Raw genomic sequence first — 11,603 nt, 5'->3', positions numbered from 1 at the left:
GCGCCGTCAGCTTTTGAGAAAATGGAAGACTTTTTGTATGAACCACTAGGTGGCAGCACTAAGGGACTGAGCGAGCGGTATACGTATGTTTTCCATCCCTGCTTTAATGTCTATCTTGACAGATGCTGTCAGCCTGTGTTCAAACAGCTTCATTAACTTTGTAATCTGCCTTTGCTCAGATGGGTCAACTATTGCGCTTTTGAGGTGGGGGCTGCCTGTCAGATGTGCGGGCCGGCCGCTAATGACGGCGATATTTCATGCACGCTATCGTGATCTCCATGCCGCCATCTTTCAAACGCGTGCCAAACATCAATTGTACAATTTAAATGCAAAAGCAAGGTCGTGCGATGTCAAATTTGATCTCTTTTGTATGGAAATTAAAACGATTTTTTTTTAAATACTGTAAATTTCAGACTATAAGTCACTCTTTTTTTTCTCACGATTTTAATCCTGTTGCTTATAGTTCAGAATGGCTTAGCTGCATTTTTTTTTACTGGCCACAAGGGGTCAATCTTCTAGTAAACAAAGAAAGACAGAATAAGCCACTCTCCACTAAGAAACACACTCAGGCGGGTTACTGTTGTGTCAGTGCAGGATTCTAACCATTGTGACTGTCGCGGCGTCATGTTGAAAGACTACTGAGATGATTTCGTGTCAAAGTCACTCTCCACTAGGGGGCACTCGCCATGAGAAAACAGTCAGGCGGGTTACTGTTGTGTTGATGCAGTATTTGAACAATCCAAATGTGTCAGCGTTATGTTGAAAATTTGTTGGGATTGCTGAGACGTTTTTGTGTCAAAGTCTACTAACGGGCACTCTACACTAGTGAACTAGTGTAAATATAACATAATTTATATACATATATATAAATATAACATAAATAGGAGCGTCCACTTTAAGTGTGTATGGCTTGAATTTGTCCTTTGTGTGTTTTGGCGACATCATCAGCGTGACGCGATGAAGGCTGGCCACCTGACCGGGCAGAAGGTTTCACAAAGCAACCTTTGTACGCTACGCTCAATAGCACAGCCTGTTCTTGGGAGGCAGAACGGAGTTTGTGAAAAGGTCAAAGGTCAGTGAACGGCGATACTCTTTTGATGTTTTACAAAAGGATGTGTAAAACAGCATTAGATTAACCATACATTTTAACTCATTCATCTTTAGTTTTTTTTTTAAATTCCCTACATCCAATCCCAGGTACTTTTTAATGTTTTGCCTAGTTTTTATTTTATTTTATTTTATTTATTTATTTATTTATTCGGTAAAGGAATGTCTAAATAAGGCCGGTATTGAATAAATTTAAGTACTAAAGTAATGATTTACTTTGGATGAGTAAGTACTGAAGTGATCACTTATTTTAGATATTTTAATCAATTTTCTTCGCTAATTAAGTACTGCAATCAGTTTGAACCTAAACTAATCACTCATTACCTATAGTTAATCAATACTTTTGTAATGGAGGGCCCAAAGTAATCAATTACCCTAATACTCTTGGTACTTATAGTAATTTCTACTTACGTCTTTTAGTACCTAAGTGCATTAAGTTATTGACTACTTAATTTTTTTTCCCAAGCATTTTTAGATCTTCTTTTGGCCAAAACAGACGTTAAATGATATAATAAAATAAATTCAGGGGGCTGTTATGAGGATATACTGTATACGATTATAGATGAGGGATATGCTATGTGCGCATGCAAAATGAACCGTATGTAAAGGATTATAGTTAAAAAAAGAAGGAATGGGGTAAAGACAGGAAAACCTTGTGGGACAATTTGCAAAGCAACAAAAGAGAAATAAGAGCGAAGCTGTCTCAATGCAAACAAATGAATTTTCCTTCCCTGGTGTGTGACGTCTGCTGCAGGTTGCAGTGTTAAGTGCGTGCTGAATTATTAAGAGTAGCAGGTCAATATGTACACCATGAGAACAAGGGCCTTTAATCTGTGTCGTCTTGAGGGAAATCAGACAGCAAGGCTTTTCGTGTCAAGCCAAATCGATTCGTCCTTTGAATGCTAAAACCAACTTGCGCGCAATTTTACCTTTGTTTACATATGCACGACATGCATGCATTGTTTATGTATGCTGACCAAACAATTTATGTTTATATATATATAGATATATCTATATTTGTGTGTGTGTGTGTTTGTAGGAGTGAATAAAGTAGAAAGGCGACAGTAGCACCGCTTTGACTAGCTCTTTATTCAATACGGCTCCCTAAGAAGCCCAAAAAGCGGCAGGCACACCTTTCTTCTTTTCACCCCGAGGGGGGAAAGTCCCTGACGCGGAAGCTCGCGCCGAAAGGTCAAACCACTCGCAATCTGGTGGAAACTCCACACCGCCGCTCCACTTCAGCAACAGGGTGCGCTCTGTCCGCTTATCTTCTCACTTTCTATCAAGCAAAGCAGGCGGGGAGACGCGCGGCCCAGATGTTTCTAGAATGTCATGATGATGTTTTGACCTTTCGGATGGGCGTGAAAGTAAATGGAAATCTTGTAGTGTTGATGTCACGAAGGCAACCTTTCATCCTTGTGCATTCGCGGTGGCCTTTTGCACCGTGCGCCTTTGAATGCGCCCACTTTTAACAACGAAGTCAAGCCCGTTTTCTTAACAATTTCTTCTATGTGACTCTACCTACCCGATGGGTGCACTTGTGGCTGTGAGCGAGAGAGCTGCGCGGAGACGTACATGTGGGGGGCGCAGTGGGGTGTGAGTGGATGCAAGAGGGAGTCTGGCCCTTTTAAGAAAACTTGAAGGGAATGAGCAAGGGATGTAGATCCCGGGGCTAAGAGTTAGCGGTCACTCACCACGCTCTGATGCACCGTGTGTTGTGTGTAGTAACAGAAAATGAAGTTTGTGTTCAAAAAAGACACATGCCTGCTTTATTTCTTTATTCACATTCACACAATCTCAAATTTGAGACTGTCTCTTACCCTAATATTATAAGAAAAATATATATGTATATGTAAACATATACAGTATGTATATGTAAACACTACATACATGTAGTATTTAACTCATTTGAATCCCGAAAACGTAATTTAATATTTTATCCAGTTAGCTAATTATTTACCCAAAATAATTGATTACTTTAGTATTTAACTCATTTCAATGCCAAAGACGTATTTATACGTCTTTGAAGTCCTGACATTCAATCCCAGGCACTAATTTACGTGTGTGTGTGTGTGTGTGTGTGTGTGTGTGTATATATATATATATATATATATATATATATATATATATATATATATATATATATATATATATATATATATATATATATATATATAATCTGTATAGAGACGTATAAATACGTCTTTGGCATTGAAATGAGTTAAATACTAAAGTAATCAATTATTTTGGGTAAATAATTAGCTAACTGGATAAAATATTAAATTTGTAAGTTGTCTTTAGTTTTTAAACATTTTTTGTTGCCAATCTCTCTTCGGAACAGATTTTACTCGGCTCTGATTCCGAAACTACCCCCCGTTAACAATGAGCTCGACACGGCTGGTCTAGCCTCGTGAAAAACGTAAAAATATGTCTTCGGGATTGAATTGAGGCGTTTTGAAACAATGTATCCGTGTCTCATTTTGATATCCCGATAAAATTGCCATTGGAAACGAGGCGCGTAGACTTTTCGCCCCTCGGTAAGTGCGAGTGACCGTCAAGTCGCCGAGCGTCGCGGAGTCTTGCCGACGGAGCTCGGCGTCTCCGGCTGCCGTCGGAAAAACTTTGTTGACACTCGGCGGCGGCGAGAAGGAGAGGTGAGGTGAGGATGAAGCGATACGGGCGGAAGGGGAAGCGTGGCGGCTTTATCACCTCCGTGCACATTGAGGTGCCAGGTTATGGTGTCATTAACGCCCAGCAACTCAACCTTGATAATGCTTAAATTATGTACGACGCGCAGGCTCCAGCGCTCAACAAAAGTATTTTGCTTTCGCCGGTCGCTGCTATGATCCGCTTGGAAATGATTGCGTATATTTTATCGGTGTTTATTCAAGCAATTCGTAGTCCAGAAAAGTATTTAGATTTGACCTTTAAGCGAGGTTTAGGATGACGTAAGATACGTTTTGCCAACATGGATCGAAGATGATTTCATATTTTTGCAAAATGGAAAGATATTGACATGGTATACTCAGTTTTTTGTTGATTTACTACCGTGAATTTCTGATTATCTCCTGCTACTTTTTTCTCATGCTTTGAAACCTGCGTGTTAGGGTCAAATGCGGTGTCCTTGGATTTTTTTTTAGGGGGCAAGCTAGCATGAAACGAAGGAACACAGAAGAAGAGACAATTTAGCATGTTTTTGGACTATAAGCCGCACCAGTAAAAAGCCGCAGCAGCAAATATCAGGAAAAAAAATTAAACCGCAGTGGACTGTAAATTGTAGGCCGTAACATCAGATATTTATGCAGAAATGGGTACCTAATTTTTATATTTTAATACTACATTTTTAAAACTATTTTAGAGCACAGCAATTTTCACAGATAAGCCGCATCAGACGGTAAACCAGAGGTAGTAATATCAAATATTATGCAGAAAGACGGTTTATGGACGTTTTTAAAAATATAGATTTTTTTTACTTCAAACTTTTTCATACATGCATAATTTCCACCATAAATTTTGAAACAAGATATTATTCAAATTTTAGATAGTTTTTTATTTTTAATGCTATATCTGTTCAAGATGTCAGTTCATGGAACAAAAATGAAATAGGACTGAAATTATGGACTATAAGCCACAGAGCTCAATTCTTGAGAAAACGTTGCGTCTTATAGTCCAAGAAATGTGGTAAGTACTGATTTTGAGTTTGACTTGCTATTTTACTTGCCGCCAGGGAGCACGCTCCACCAGTAAACACACACAGGCGTGTTACTGTTGTGTCGGCGCTATACTCTAACGATCCAATATGTCTTTGTTACGCTTCTATACTATATATTTATAGTGCGAAATTTCCGGTACTATACTTATCTCCGAATTAGACAAGTTGGGCTGCATATACCAAACAGAAGGATGGAAAATCCGCAAAGTCAGCGATGATAAGCTGGCTGTGTGCGTCCACTGTATATTGTCCACAATGAGTAAGGATCCCTGATGGAATAGCTTCATCTATCATCCCTTAATGGCGCTGGCCCCCAGTCAAATTTGAGGAGATATCGCTCTTTCTCTATCATTATGACTTAATGACTCCTGGATGTGTCTCCTTTTTAGCTCTGCACGCCGTCTCGACGGCGAGATTTAGTACTTCGCTCCCACTGCATTTGGCAGTGCAGCTCTGCCTCTGCAGGCCATTTTGCTCCATCAAAATCCCCGGTAGGATTTTTTTTTTTTTTCCCCGTCAAATCTAATCATGTCCTCTCCTTCAATGAAATCAGTCATTTTCGTATTTCTGATATCAATCCAGTCTTTTCGGTGCACTAACAGCTTTCTATAGTTGGTTAAACAGCAAGACTCACACATAATGGCGGAGTAATTATTTTTCGCTCAGCCGAAAGAATGAATGGATGGCGCTGCTTGGAAGTAAACAAAAAAACAATTCAGTTTTTTCTTTGAAGAGTTTCCCCCGTGAGTTGGCCTAACCTTATCTGCTATCAGACTGCGGAAATAACACAATAACCTTGGGCTTGTTTGCGGGAGTGCTTTGCGAGACCATCGGTCAAGACTACGCTCGTCCAGGTGATGTCTGGCTCGCCTCCCGCGACTTGCTTCCCAAACTCGGAATTGTGTACAGCTGCGTGCCTCCGGGGGGGCAAGATGTTGAAATGAACATTTGGAGCGGTGTTTGTGTACGTGCCGATGTGTTTTTGTGCGGCTGCCAGTTTTTTATACAACGTAGTGAGGACGTTTTGGAGAAGTGAGGAAAAAACGTGAAAAAACGTCCCTGGCATTGAATGAGTTAATATCCTCAAGTAGAGCGTATCAGTGCTTTAAAATAGTAACTGCGAGCAATAAAAAAGCTGCATTTTCTTCTTTTAATGTAAGAGTCATTCAATAAATACCGTAATTCCCCTAAATATAAGAGAGACTTTTTTTCTCCGAAATTAAGACGAAAAGCATGGGAGCGTCCGATAAACGGTAACATAAAAGTGTGAGTTTTTTTTTTTTTCCACACCATTCGAGGAAGACTGGTCCGTTAGCCTCATAAGGCGAGTTTTGACGCACAGATGCACATTTTTACAGCCGTATTCCTACTTATGATAATTACCGTAACGGGGTGAGCTGGAGGGCCGACGTTTGTTGACTGTTAGCGGCCAGTGTCCATCGCAGCTAACAGCAGCTCGTGTTCGCTCAGATTATTACAGCATCATTTTCAGTAAAAGAAGTGAGCCGACTGAACCAACATCCGAGTTTGTCCTCGCTCACACACAGGAATATTAATTAATATCAAGTAATATCAATTAAGAGTGGCAAGGTATGGAGCTGAGAGAGAACACGGAAAGATATTCCATTTGACTTGTTTGTTAATTTTAGCATATACACACAATCATAAACTTCGAGTATTTATGGCAAAATGAACTTGAGCTGCGTCGCGAGGAAATGTGAATACAACGGCTTCGAGCGCATTCAAACATTATACTGCCGAGGCGTTTACTGACCACTTACAGTGTGGGAAATGTGAAACACACCTACCCCGCAGCAAATATGGAAGATGGAACAAAGATGAGATTTATTCTGTTTTGCTCTAGTTTTTACATTGTCGCCAAACTATAGGTGCGTCCTACACACGGTAACATAGAAAATACCAGATTTTGATACTAAAAGTAGGGGTGCAGTCTATATTTGGGAATTACTGTGGTTAATAAATACACAGAACTTGTAAAACACTTTTGTAATGCTTATGATTATTTTCTATTGAAATCAAAGCACGTTTTACAGATATTCCGCTTTTTTTTTTCTTATGAAATGGATTATCCAAATACTACATTCATCTACTCCCCTTTTGTCAAATTTTAGTAGCCCTTTTGTGGCCCTTGAGTCAAAAGGTTTGCCCACTCCTGGGTTAGGGACTAGAAACGGATGTCCTCACATGTATAGCCGGACAAGCATGTGTGTGTGTGTGTGTGTGTGTGTGTGCGCGCGCTTTAGCATTTGCACCCTAGCGCCCTTGCTATGCTTGTCTCAGTGACTGCACTCAAATCCTATAATTAAAGCTTATGGCAGGCCCGCTTTAATGAACGCTGGTCAGATTGATGAGCGTTCATATTTGGGTGGCTCTTGAAGGAGGTTATTTTAGCACGCGGTTGTGTAAACCGCCAGACTGCCCCGTCACTGTACTCGCTGTTTATGGCCGGATTTAGAAATGACCCTCAGCCCACCTCATTAACATCACCCGACATTTACAGTCGCTCCCGAAAAGTTTGGCAGCTTTTACACTTTGCCAATAATACAACTGTTTCGGATACGATTGAATGGTCTGGTTTTAAGAGAAAAAAAAATATTACAAAAAATAGCTGGTCATAATCGAAAAGCCATACAGTAGATGTTGATTTTTTTTGTAAGTAAAATAATAATAAATCAATATACAGTATTGCTGTTTTTTGACTGGTCTGGCAAAGAAAAAAATAGCAAGAAAAACAGACAAGTCAAGCTGCAATAGATAAAGTGATTGTAAAAATGAAAATCCGTCATAATGACGTCACAATAACGATTGTCGTCATTTAAAATCAACATCGTTGCAAAGATGCAACAATATGGTGCCAACTAGACAATCTTTGACATATTATCGCTATCTGAGTGAAATTTCAGCTCCCTAGTGCCTTCTTTCAAGGCTTTCCATTTGATTTGAAACGTCTTTGACGTAAAGATCAAATAATTGGACACAATACTGCACAGGGAGCTGAAATTTCACCCTGATGGCAACAACATGTCAATGTTCAAAATGGTACAACCGCTTCGTTATCACATAACCAGGAGTCTGCCATCCACTGATCTTTACATCAAAGCAATTTCACATCAAAGGGAAAGCATTGAAAAAAAAATATCACAAGGGAGCTGAAATTTCTCCCAGATAGTGACAACACGTCAAATTTCAACATGGCATGACCACTGAGTTATCACACTAAGTGGTGAGTCTGACATCCCTTGGCTAAAAAACTGATGCAGAAGAAATTGAACAAACATCAAAGGGAAAGCATATAAAGAAGGCACTAGGGAGCTGTAATTTCACCCAGATGGTGACAACATGTCAAAGTTCTATATGGCACAACAACTTAGTTATCACCCTACCGGGAGTGTGCCATCTATTTGGCTAAACTACTGTGAGAATGATAAGGTAGAAATTTAGCAAACATCAAAGGGAAAACATTTCATGAAGGTACCAGGGAGCTGAAATTTCACCCAGGTCCTGACAATATGTCAAAGTGTAACATTGAGGATGACTTTTATTCATAAGCATCTGGGGATTTAATGTCCTGACTTTTAAAAAAACGTGAAAATCCGTCCCTGGCATTGAATGAAATAATGACGAGACCAGGAAGCTGAAATTTCACCCAAATACTGACAACGTGCCAAAGTTCAACATGGTAGGACCACCGAGTTATCACATTACCAGGAGTGTGTTATCCATTTGGCTAAATTACGACACGAATAATGAGGAAGAAAATGAAAAAAGAAATTGCTAAAAATCCCCTCTTTTTTTTTTTTTTTACCCATATTGTGTTTTCCTGAAAGCGGATGTTGGATATTGAGGCTGAATGTAGGCGGCGGATTATGATGTCTTGCGAGAGTAAACACAGGACAGAAGCAATCAAACAGTGTGCAAAAAACAAAAAAACACTGGAGCGTAATTGCCGTTATGTCCTCCTGAAGGACTCGGAGGAAAACTCCTCGCGATTATTTGGAATTCCTCCGGGATCATCTTAAAAAGCGCTAATTCGTCTGCGAATTTTGCAATCGGCGCTCAACCCACGATTGAGGAAGCAAAACCAGACCTTGATTCTTTCAAACGTCTTTAGGAAGTGGATGACAAAGAATTAGGGGAAGAGCCTCTGTGAGCGTCTCCGAGCAATTTGCCGCAAAGGCGAAGCCTCGTGAGATACTTTTGCTTTTAGGAAGTGATTATTATGACAGCAAGGTTTTTTTAGAATGCTTATTTCAAGATATAACATCTAGTGTTTTCTTACAGAGATTCTTTGCACTTTCATATTTTTTCTCATAAAATAAAATGACCGTTTTGAATCATCTTCGGTTTACAGGAAGCCCAAAGCTAGTTTTATTAATTTAGGAAATCGTATTACAAATTAGAATCCGATGCATTGTAGTCATTGTTTTAATTAATAAAGTCATCAAAAAGATTTAGGCGGTTGTTTTAAATTTAGAATTTTACACAAGTGTAATTTTAAGAAAAATCTAATTAAGGATTCAAGTTTGCTCAAATTTGCTCCTCTTCCTTTGCGCCAACCTAACCTGTGTCTCATGAGTTTCATGAGGGAGACAGGCGCTCCTACAAGACACGTGATTGGCAGGTGAGGGCAGGAGTTGGGGCAATAGTAGATTACGACTCCTATCGCTTTCGGTCCCCGTTAACCGCGAAAAACGAAGGAAGGCTGTACACTGGTGAGGCGTTCACTGTCCGCTCACAATGTGGGAATTCTGAAACACACTTAACGCGCAACAAATGCGCTATATAAGAGGTTAGAGTATAGAGTTGATGAAAGATTTGATTTATGATGTTTTGCTGTCATTTTTAAATTGTTGCCAAAGTGTTGGCGGTAAAAAAGAAAATACCAGAATTTGACCCTGAACTAAAGGATGACTCTTATACTTGGGGAATTACGGTAAGCCTTGAATTAGGTTTTCTTGGCGAGAATAAAAAAATCCCCCATTTGTAGATTTTTTTTTTTTTTTTGCGTTAAACAAAAAATGGCCTAATTTTTAAAATATTTTTTTCTCGCCGGGCGCTTTTTTTGCGTTGCGCGCGCACCACGGTCGGCTTTGCGAAGGGGCAGCTGAGGAGAAAAGCGAAGCGAGGGCGCTTTGAGGTTTATTGAGGCCAACAGAGGCCATCGTCATGCGTAATATCAATTCAAAGCTTCTGTATCAGATGCAGCTGCTCAACGCTGGAAATTAGACTTGTTCCTCGCTAAACTGTGCTCACGCCAAGGGCGCTGTCACTCCAGGGCAATACGGAGAGAGCGGCGGCGCCAAACGTTGGCTTTCCGACCGCCGCCGCCCAACCTCCCCCTCCCCTAACACTAATAAACATGTGGCTAACGTTTTATTTCCGTGCGTTTCGTGTTTTTATTTGAACGTCAACCATAAGCTCGTGTGATAAATCAGTTGCGCTGCGGTTTGTTCTTCTCCTATGGGGGAAAAAAAACAAACGTTTTTTTTTTTTAACTATTAAATCTCTTCACGAAGATATTTCTGTGTGATTTTTAGTAACATGTTTCTTTTTCATATCTCAGGCATAATAGCGTAAAATCATCAGCATAGACCGCTACTATGGTTGCGGGGGTCCACTGTATATTCAAAATGGCCGACTTCCTGTTGAGTTCTTAATAAGGTTGAGATTTCTTTTTGTTGTTTTCGAATTGTTAGATATGCCTCCAAATTTTCATAGATCTTGGCGTAAACATCCAACCAGGATTAGTTCCTTAAACTTCCTAAGGGGGCGCTAATGAGACCTTTTTAATTAAACCACACAAACTTTCCTTTAAATGTGATTTGTGTGCAAAGATTCAAATCATCTCACCAATGTTGACACCATCAAAATGAGTGTATTTTTTTACAATATTACAGCCCAAAATTATTTACGTTGACATATAAAAAATGCACTTTACAAACCCACTCCGAAGTAAACATAACATTCCCGGTTGGAAAAAAAAAAAGGAAATCAAGTTAATCAGCATCTAGTCAAGCAGAAAACCTCGATGTCACCATCTTGTCTCCTTGTCAGTCTTGATCCAGTTAGAATCCGGCGTGAGCATGAAGCCGTGAATCCGGCTCTCCTCTTTGCTATCGCTCTGATCCGCTTTGGAACATCCAGGATATAAATCTTGTGAATTTACAACCCGTGCCGCAGTCAGCTATCTGTTCCGATGCCCTCCACCTCCTCCCGATCTTGTCTGTGTAAAGCCTGGCCGCCTTTAATACTGTTGTCACGCCACATATCAGCCAATGTTGTTTGCTCTGTCACTCTCTTACTGTATGCCGACCTCTCCGATAAGAACCCCTGGAGAAAAAAAATTGCCAAAATTTGCATTTTTCTATAACTTTACGTGGGACGGCGCTTGAGAAGTGACACGTGTACAGCTCGTATGAGGGTGTATTCTTTTTTTTTAATATGGTCTAACATTGTGATTAATCAGGAAATATTAACATGGCTATTGTCATTTTTATGCTTTACATGCCAAAATCATCTCGCGGGCCGGATTAAACCCGTTCGCGGGCCAGAATTGGCCCACGGGCCGTATGTTTGACACCTTTACCATAAGTAACTCTCAATTTCTTGATAAAACTTTGCAGCCTTTGATCATTCAATTTACTCATTTCAGTTTACGACTCTGTTACCAGAATTGACCAATACAGCGGACCCCAGGGTTACGGCGTCCCCGGCTTACGTTTTTTGTTTTTTTATTCTTCACGTTACGAAGTGGAAAACCAAG

The sequence above is a fragment of the Hippichthys cyanospilos genome, chromosome 17 (assembly GCF_059441005.1).
Source record: "Hippichthys cyanospilos isolate Australia breed blue-spotted pipefish chromosome 17, RoL_Hcya_1.0, whole genome shotgun sequence".
Taxonomy (NCBI): domain Eukaryota; kingdom Metazoa; phylum Chordata; class Actinopteri; order Syngnathiformes; family Syngnathidae; genus Hippichthys; species Hippichthys cyanospilos.
The sequence above is the reverse complement of the archived record's forward strand: the minus strand, read 5'-3'. Positions refer to the sequence as shown.